Source organism: Schistocerca nitens, chromosome 9, assembly GCF_023898315.1.
Source record: "Schistocerca nitens isolate TAMUIC-IGC-003100 chromosome 9, iqSchNite1.1, whole genome shotgun sequence".
NCBI lineage: Eukaryota > Metazoa > Arthropoda > Insecta > Orthoptera > Acrididae > Schistocerca > Schistocerca nitens.
Window position 1 is genome coordinate 487,962,099 of NC_064622.1, and position 10,651 is coordinate 487,972,749.

Here is a 10,651-nt window from a genome sequence, read left to right on the forward strand (position 1 = left end):
CGTTTGAGAATCACCTTCTCAACAATCTTACTGAGCGAGCTCAGAAGGCTGATGGGTCGGTAATTTTGTGGGAGGCTATGGTCTTTCCCCGGCTTCCTGAACATCAGGACTTTGGCCGTCTTCCAAAAGGCGGGGAAGTGTTGGTGTTTTAGTATGGCATTCGTTATGTGTGTTAGGTACTCAGTTGCTTTATCCGTGAACTCCTGGAGGACACGGTTTTGAATGCCATCATGACCAGGGGCTTTCCTAGCAGCGGAATGCATTATAGCCCAGGAGACTTCGGCTGTGCTAGCATGTCGAATGTCGTCGCGCGATGGTTGGGCTAGAATGCGTGTAACCTCCTGGTCAGTAGCAAGTGTGAACACTGGATCTGATGGTACACCGAGCGAGGTGGCGCAGTGGTTAGCACACTGGACTCGCATTCGGGAGAACGATGGTTCAATCCCGTCTCCAGCCATTCTGATTTAGGTTTTCCGTGATTTCCCTAAATCGTTTCAGGCAAATGCCGGGATGGTTCCTTTGAAAGGGCACGGCCAATTTCCTTCCCAATCCTTCCTTAACCCGAGCTTGCGCACCGTCTCTAATGACCTCGTTGTCGACGGGACGTTAAACACTAACCACCACCACCATCTGATGGTGCCAGGTTCGGTGTGAATGACGCTGCGAGTGTTCGAGCCATTAGTTCTGCTTTCTCTTCCGCTGAGTATGCAGGTCCGTCAGGCCCTTGAAGCGTTGGGGTGTATACACTCCTGGAAATTGAAATAAGAACACCGTGAATTCATTGTCCCAGGAAGGGGAAACTTTATTGACACATTCCTGGGGTCAGATACATCACATGATCACACTGACAGAACCACAGGCACATAGACACAGGCAACAGAGCATGCACAATGTCGGCACTAGTACAGTGTATATCCACCTTTCGCAGCAATGCAGGCTGCTATTCTCCCATGGAGACGATCGTAGAGATGCTGGATGTAGTCCTGTGGAACGGCTTGCCATGCCATTTCCACCTGCCGCCTCAGTTGGACCAGCGTTCGTGCTGGACGTGCAGACCGCGTGAGACGACGCTTCATCCAGTCCCAAACATGCTCAATGGGGGACAGATCCGGAGATCTTGCTGGCCAGGGTAGTTGACTTACACCTTCTAGAGCACGTTGGGTGGCACGGGATACATGCGGACGTGCATTGTCCTGTTGGAACAGCAAGTTCCCTTGCCGGTCTAGGAATGGTAGAACGATGGGTTCGATGACGGTTTGGATGTACCGTGCACTATCCAGTGTCCCCTCGACGATCACCAGTGGTGTACGGCCAGTGTAGGAGATCGCTCCCCACACCATGACGCCGGGTGTTGGCCCTGTGTGCCTCGGTCGTATGCAGTCCTGATTGTGGCGCTCACCTGCACGGCGCCAAACACGCATACGACCATCATTGGCACCAAGGCAGAAGCGACTCTCATCGCTGAAGACGACACGTCTCCATTCGTCCCTCCATTCACGCCTGTCGCGACACCACTGGAGGCGGGCTGCACGATGTTGGGGCGTGAGCGGAAGACGGCCTAACGGTGTGCGGGACCGTAGCCCAGCTTCATGGAGACGGTTGCGAATGGTCCTCGCCGATACCCCAGGAGCAACAGTTTCCCTAATTTGCTGGGAAGTGGCGGTGCGGTCCCCTACGGCACTGCGTAGGATCCTACGGTCTTGGCGTGCATCCGTGCGTCGTCCGGTCCCAGGTCGACGGGCACGTGCACCTTCCGCCGACCACTGGCGACAACATCGATGTACTGTGGAGACCTCACGCCCAACGTGTTGAGCAATTTGGCGGTACGTCCACCCGGCCTCCCGCATGCCCACTATACGCCCTCGCTCAGTCCGTCAACTGCACATACGGTTCACGTCCACGCTGTCGCGGCATGCTACCAGTGTTAAAGACTGCGATGGAGCTCCGTATGCCACGGCAAACTGGCTGACACTGACGGCGGCGGTGCACAAATGCTGCGCAGCTAGCGCCATTCGACGGCCAACACCGCGGTTCCTGGTGTGTCCGCTGTGCCGTGCGTGTGATAATTGCTTGTACAGCCCTCTCGCAGTGTCCGGAGCAAGTATGGTGGGTCTGACACACCGGTGTCAATGTGTTCTTTTTTCCATTTCCAGGAGTGTATTTTCTCCCTGGTGAAGTGTCGGGCTAGTTGCCACACGCCAGGTCGGGCGGTGTCCAGCCCTTCGAGTTTTTGGTTCCACTGTTGTGTTCTATGTGTTTGTATTTTATCGTGTATGATACCCTGTAGTCTGTTAATGTGCCGTCTGAAGTACGGACGCCTGGTGCGCTGCCATTGTCTCCTGAGGCGATTCCTCATTGAAATTAGGCCCAGGATTTCCTGGGGCAGGGCCGCACTGCGTTGTTGTGAGGTGCGATCAGGTATGGTGCCTGCCATTGCGTCCTGGACGGTGTTAGTGAGGGTTTCATTAATTTCGTGTATAGGTGGGATGTGGCTATCGAGCGTTTGCTTGAATAATGTCCAATTCGCACGCCCGTAGTCCAACATCCTGCGTTGTTCCATGTGCTGCAGTGTTTCCTCAATGTATAGTATTACAGGTTGGTGGTTTGAGGGCAGATCGTTTTCAACGGCGACGTTGAGTGTCGCTGTAATGCCCTTGATGAGGGCCATGTCTATCACGTCTGGCCTGTGTCCCCTCTGATAGGGAATGTGCATCGGTTCAGTCGGCGCTAGTATAATGTAGTTTCTGCCTAGTGAATGTTCGTACAGTTTTTTGCCGTTGGGATTTCGTAGAAAACTTTCCTCATGTCAGCACGTTGTAGGTGTCGCCACCGGCGCCAGCCTTGTGTGAATGCTCTGAAAAGCTAATCATTTGCACATCACAGCATCTTCTTCCTGTCAGTTAAATTTCGCGTCTGTAGCACATCATCTTCGTGGTGTAGGAATTTTAATGGCCAGTAGTGTAGTTTAAGTTAGATTACGTAGTGTGTAAGCTTAGGGACCGATGACCTCGGCAGTTTTTATATACAAAGAGATTAAATAGAGGAAATTTTTTAGAACTTTCTTTAATACTTTATGAAAAAAAGGAATATATATTATTTTTTGAAAATACAACCATTGAAGAGAGTTCTACAAAATTTCCTCTGTTTAATCTCTTTGGATGTAGTACACTTCTCTCACGAGGTTTTTTGAATATACCGAAGAGGACAATTTTAATAATTTTTATAAGCATAATTCCGTAAATATAATATAAAGTCCATCCAAAATTCCAAGCAGTTCGCCCCATATTGTAGAATTTCAAAATTTACTCTCGAGACAACATTTATTGTGTTTGTAGGAATAAGCCAACGAACTTTCATAATTGCATCCTTTATAGATTCTGACGAATAGATACATAAACTTTCAAAAACATTATTTTGAGGAAATGCAGTTTTAAGTTTAACCTAAGGTTTTTTCTTATGTCACGTCTTCAGAAGGCCCCAGATTTATACTCAGGCTTCTATTGTGGTTTCTGGTTTCCCGCCTTCTTTCCTTTATCACGTCTTCAAATGGCTTTTCAACTGCAGAGAGGCGCTGTAAATCTATTTTTCTCAACATGCCCTGAGTCCAATTTCACATCTTAAGCACATTCCCTTCAATATCTTCATCCGTCCTACGTCCCCATCATTAAATACGAGTAATGCATTATAAGTTGCAATTCTGAAAGGTGTAGCAGATGAAAATGTGGTTTTAGGCTATCGTTTCGATATAAGTGAATTTAGAGAGTCATTTGGATTCTGAGCTTTGCCATGAACACACTATTTTAGACATTTAGGATCAGCCAGAAACCTGCAAGTGGACTTGGCAACATCCAGGATACAATTTGGAAGCCTAACCTTGTAAATGTAGGGGTTTTTGTCCCTCTGAGCCCGTAGGTATTTACACCAGCTAATGTGACTCAGATAATGCATGGGATGTTGATCTATTGACACCATGAGGAAATATGCAGCCCATTATTGCATTTTTCATGCCACTTACATTGGATAGTTTCTGTCTAATAGCCTTGCCATAACACACCTGAAAGGTGTTTTATCATCGTCTTTGTGAGTCTGTAGTGTCCACCAATGCTCTTTCCGTATTTCACATTTTTGAACTTCATATACCTGACAAGAGACACAGATCTATAAAATCAAAGAGCACATATCACAGTCTGCTACATGTGCCCGTGCAAGTTTGCTTGAAGGTGATCCGCAGAATCGTTGTTCACCGAGCTAGTGTTAAAGTGTTGCTTCAGAAAGGGACGTAGCAGGAAGGACGCGTCACACATTTAATTCTTTTTCAGGCACTTTGGACGTGATTCCATCATTGAAACTTTGGCAACTTATTGTCCATGGGTTCTACTAATAAACAAAAAATTCAACTGAAAATAGATATTTAGGTCAATTTCGTGAACTTCTCCCCTTAAGTTATTCCGTGTCACATGCTGTCAGTTGATTCAACACATAATTTTCCAAGTTAGAGTAATTTTTTGAGATTTTTTTTCCCCTTTGGTTTTTGCGAGCCAGAGTACGGTGTTTCCCTGTTCCGCTACTTGGAGCACTGGCTACAGTCTGAGCTCTCTCCAGTACTGACAAGGGAACCTCCCCATCGCACTGCCCTCAGATTTAGTTGTAAGTTGGCCCAGTGGATAGGCCTTGAAAAACTGTACACAGATCAATCGAGAAAACAGGAAGAATTTGTGTGGAACTATAAAAAAATAAGCGCATGATATGCAACATCTAGGTCAATGTGACGTCACAAGCGCCGTGGTCCCGTGATTAGCGTGAGGAGCTGGGGAACGAGAGGTCCTGGGTTCAACTCTTCCCTCGAGTGAAATTTTTTTTTTTTCGCAAAGTTATGATCTGTCCGTTCGTTCATTGACGTCTCTGTTCACTGTAATAAGTTTAGTGTCTGTGTTTTGCGACCGCACCGCAAAACCGTGCGACTAGTAGACGAAAGGACGTGCCTCTCCAATGGGAACCGAAAACATCTGATCGCAAGGTCATAAGTCAATTGATTCCTCCACAGGAAAACACGTCTGATATATTCTATACGACACTGGTGATGGCATGTGCGTCACATGACAGGAATATGTTGTTGACCCACCTAACTTGTACACTTGGCGAATGGGTAAAACAATTCTTCTACCTTGCCTGATTTAGATTTTCTTGTGGATGTTATAATCACTCCCAAAAAAGTGATGAAAACATAAGAGTTTGTCACATAAACTGCAACAAATGAATGCAACAGTTTCACAGTCGCACAGTTTTCCTTGTGCTCTGTCAAAACATATGTTTTTCATACAACGTCCCCATACTACGGCGCAGTTACCTCGCATCGGACGAACAGATAATAATTGTCTGAAAATAAAAAAATTAAACTTTTCACTCGAGGGGAGACTTGAACGAATGACCTATCGTTTCGCAGCTCCTCACGCTAACCACGAGACCACGACGCTCTGCGTTTCGGATTCCCCTAGATGTTGCCTATCTTGCGCATGGACTACTCAGTTTGTATATTTTGCTTATTTTTTTCATAGTTCCACGCAACTTCTTCCTGTTTTCTCGATTGATCTGTGTTCAGTTTTTCAAGGCCTATCCACTGTGCCAACTTATAACTAAATCTGAGGGCGGTGCGATGGGGAGGTTCCCTTGTGAGTGTTAGCGCTGCACCAGTCGATGGCGCCGGGACAGCCTTTCGGGCGAGCGGGGCACATTAGCGGCGTCTGTGTCCACAACGCTCAGGCGCCGAATTACGGGATTAATGGAAGTGTGGTGTAGCCGCACACATGGCCGCTGATACAGTCCGCTGCGCTATCAGCCAAGGCGAAGTGTCATGGCGCCCCCCGATCTCTCTCTAGCTCTGTCTCCCGGATGTGCGTCGCGTCGAAAGGCTGACGACGTCCTCAAAGGCAGTGAATGCACCGTGCAGTCCACCTCCATGCTAAACTCCGGCAGTGTTTATACTCCCTGAGCCGTCAAAAATAACCGGATCTTCGCTCGTCGTGGACAAGAAACTTTCTTTTTTCTGATGCCCTTGCGTGCTTCACGTCATCATCTGAGTCACAGGGTGGATCTAGAAGGCCTGTATCATAATCGCAGCGAAAACTGCAACGGCAGAAAGTAAACACCGTTAGAAGCAAAAGCTTTCCAGCAAACATGGCTCCACAAATGAAGCGTTTGAAGGTAACTGCTACCTTGTGGTTACGAGACGACATCAACATTAGTTAAGTATTTTCGTGGTTAGCGCAGATGTACTTCAAATGTAAAATTTTCGATTAAGTCCCCACCTAATTTGGCTCAAATTTCAACGGATGCGATTATTTCATGTTCAACAAAGAGTATAAGTCTGGCCCTAATTAAAATTAAGAACAGATTTTTAACATGCGCCGGCCGCGGTGGCCGTGCGGTTCTAGGCGCTGCAGTCCGGAACCGCGGGACTGCTACGGTCGCAGGTTCGAATCCTGCATCGGGCATAAATGTGTGTGATGTCCTTAAGTTAGTTAGGTTTAAGTAGTTCTAAGTTCTAGGGGACTGCTGACCTATGATGTCAAGACCCATAGTGCTCAGAGCCATTTGAACTATTTTTTTTAATATGCTTAGAGACGCTGTAGACATTTATACCATACACGAATTTCAGAGTTTTTACGTCATTTTTGTAGGAGATAGAAATTGTCAGTTTCAGACATCTTACAAGTTAGATATGGACAAAAACGCACGAACAAATTTTTCTTAACCTTATACAAAGCAAAAGAAATGCATTACGCGAAGTTGGGAAAAATTCGCTACTTAACGAGGTATCTCGATAATAAACGAAAAAAAATGTATTTCACTACGTCCGTATGCGAGTTATTATTTTGGTCACTCTGTAAATTCTGTTTTTTATGTAAATATCGACATGCATAGGTCATAAAGAAAGAAACCATACAGCTGACTAATCTTTGACTATTGTTACAATATCTCTGTGTTGCTACGCCACCTCTGCCTAAGAGCGCTAGCAAAGTTACACGCATTCTAAATTGAGCAGTGTTGAGTAGCAGACGGATTTGAGGAATGGTCAGGAACTGTTCTTTACAAGTGTGATATGAGATTGATGGAATTGGAGTACGAAAGTTTTTGCTGCAGTTATGGAGGAAGAAGCTAAGGACATTAGTCTTGAGGTTTTCTGTAATGTTGGGAGACTGAGGTAAGAACTCAGGGTTGTTTTACGTTATTGAGATTGTAGTAACGAAGTTCAGATAGTAGGACTCTTATATGGATTGCTCTAAAAGGAAGATGAGATTCCACTTGAAGATGAGAGTCCACTTGCTCAAAGTTATTTCTTAAATACTATACTGAACATTCAGTTGATCTTTAAGCATTTCTTTTTGATATAGGGTTTCATTTGAATTATGTCAGAAGTCATTTATAACCAGTGAAAATTCACTTCCCTTCTTTCCGTTTATGTACGTACACACATTGGTCTTTGTGATACGGAATCTTCAATCTTAGTTTTTGTGTGAAATCTTATGGGACTTAACTGCTAAGGTCATCAGTCCCTAAGCTTACACACTACTTAACCTAAAGTATCCTAAGGACAAACACACACAGCCATGCCTAAGGGAGGACTCGAACCTCCGCCGGGACCAGCCTCACAGTCCGTAGTTTTTAATATTGCTTTGCTTCAGCATGCTGTGCGCAGCTTTCGAGAAATCCGAAAACACGTTTGTCAAGACAAGAGGCATGTGAAAATACAGTTTAGGCCAGGAATTTCTTTGTAATGTCAGTTGCGCATTTATTCCAGAAGTCAGGTTGCATTCCCGGTAGCACTGCATTTTTTGTAGAAACAGTTAACATCAGTTTGTAGACAATGTTCAGCAAACCACGTGAAGTCTTCGCATAATTTAGTATAGTCAAAGTTTTGCACAGTACGCTAGTTTAAATTAGGAATTAGTTTGTTTGGTAATCATTTTCGACAAGGTTTGGTAGACAGATTCAGGTAGATTCACTCAGATAAAGAGGAGCTGACAAGCCGTTAATTGACAAGTAGTTCTCGAGATATAACTCGCAAAGTTATAAGCTTTTGCCTGGGCGTGAAAATTTCACCGTTTTTAAATTTTGTGGTAAGGACTGTGAAACCAAACTGCGGAGGTCATCGGTCCCTAGGCTCACGCACTACTTAATCTAACTTAAACTAACTTACGCTGTGGACAACACACACTCCCATGCCCGAAGGAAGACTCGAACCTCTGACGGGGGAGCCTCACGAACCGTGACAAGACGCCCCGGACCGCACGGCTACCCCGCGCTGCTAATTTCACCGTTGTCGGCTTTTTGACGTTATAGACATTGAAATTAGCGTACACCTTTATAGAGTTTTTACGTATTTTTTGTAGGACAGAAAGGCGTTCGAGCGATTACCTATCTGGCAGGCGGTATTTGTTGTAACGCAGTCGCAGCATTGGACCTCAGATATCAGATGTCAAATACTCTGAATCAGACGACAGAGCGTTCTCATGTCTGACATGGAACAATGTTTTGAGCCAGTGCCCCCTTTGACGTGGTCGAAAATCGCCCCGTCCACCGCTTGCTCATTACTAACTTTTATTAGGTTCAACAGTCAGCTTTTTTGGGGTCCAGTCAAATTTCTTCAGTGTCTGTTTTACCATCTGCTGAATTGAACTTCTGTGTGCATCCATGAAATCCACGCGAGACAACGGTAGACTGCTGTTCGAAAATGTGGGACGAACTCATTTTCTGTCTGAATTTAGCGAAATACCTATATATAATCGTTTTCTGAGCCACGGGTCACGAATTTATGTGCGTTTCAAAACAAAAGCCTGAGTTTCTTCAAAAACATTAATTACAAATTTCTCTGCTTCACGATTTCCTTTATTTATTTTGACGATAATTGTGTACATGCCTAAATCATTGACCGCATGTGGGCCGAATCAAGTAGTCGAAGGCCGCGGTTCTCAGCCGTATTTCATAGTAATAATTATGCATCTAGCAGACAACAGCTAAATCGAAAAAAGTCAGCTAACGTTAAGAGCATCTGAGGAGAGCAGTTTTCCTGCTGAGTAAGAAAAATACTAACAGGGACAGTAATATTTTAAGATGTGCTTAAATTTAATTGATTTTTTAAAGAAGAACTTACGTATATCCGAAACCGGTAAAGAATAAATACTTACCATTTGTACAACTGTTGGCTGTACCCGTCTCTTTCGTCGAATAAAAAATATATTGGAGAAATAATAGCAGGTGCGCAAAAAGTCGACCGGTCATCTCAGAGGCGTAGCTGAGTGGATGTGCGGACAGATTTATCCGTGGATACTAGAATACACGGTAGGCGTAAAGTGCAGGCGAGGTGTGACTTGTGACGTCACTGTGAACCCTTCCTGTTAGCCTCACTGCATTGAAGCTCACAGGCATATGACGCACAAATACACTCCTCGAAATTGAAATAAGAACACCGTGAATTCATTGTCCCAGGAAGGGGAAACTTTATAGACACATTCCTGGGGTCAGATACATCACATGATCACACTGACAGAACCACAGGCACATAGACACAGGCAACAGAGCATGCACAATGTCGGCACTAGTACAGTGTATATCCACCTTTCGCAGCAATGCAGGCTGCTATTCTCCCATGGAGACGATCGTAGAGATGCTGGATGTAGTCCTGTGGAACGGCTTGCTATGCCATTTCCACCTGGCGCCTCAGTTGGACCAGCGTTCGTGCTGGACGTGCAGACCGCGTGAGACGACGCTTCATCCAGTCCCAAACATGCTCAATGGGGGACAGATCCGGAGATCTTGCTGGCCAGGGTAGTTGACTTACACCTTCTAGAGCACGTTGGGTGGCACGGGATACATGCGGACGTGCATTGTCCTGTTGGAACAGCAAGTTCCCTTGCCGGTCTAGGAATGGTAGAACGATGGGTTCGATGACGGTTTGGATGTACCGCGCACTATTCAGTGTCCCCTCGACGATCACCAGTGGTGTACGGCCAGTGTAGGAGATCGCTCCCCACACCATGATGCCGGGTGTTGGCCCTGTGTGCCTCGGTCGTATGCAGTCCTGATTGTGGCGCTCACCTGCACGGCGCCAAACACGCATACGACCATCATTCGCACCAAGGCAGAAGCGACTCTCATCGCTGAAGACGACACGTCTCCATTCGTCCCTCCATTCACGCCTGTCGCGACACCACTGGAGGCGGGCTGCACGATGTTGGGGCGTGAGCGGAAGACGGCCTAACGGTGTGCGGGACCGTAGCCCAGCTTCATGGAGACGGTTGCGAATGGTCCTCGCCGATACCCCAGGAGCAACAGTGTCCCTAATTTGCTGGGAAGTGGCGGTGCGGTCCCCTACGGCACTGCGTAGGATCCTACAGTCTTGGCGTGCATCCGTGCGTCGCTGCGGTCCGGTCCCAGTTCGACGGGCACGTGCACCTTCCGCCGACCACTGGCGACAACATCGATGTACTGTGGAGACCTCACGCCCCACGTGTTGAGCAATTCGGCGGTACGTCCACCCGGCCTCCCGCATGCCCACTATACGCCCTCGCTCAAAGCCCGTCAACTGCACATACGGTTCACGTCCACGCTGTCGCGGCATGCTACCAGAAAGACTGCGATGGAGCTCCGTATG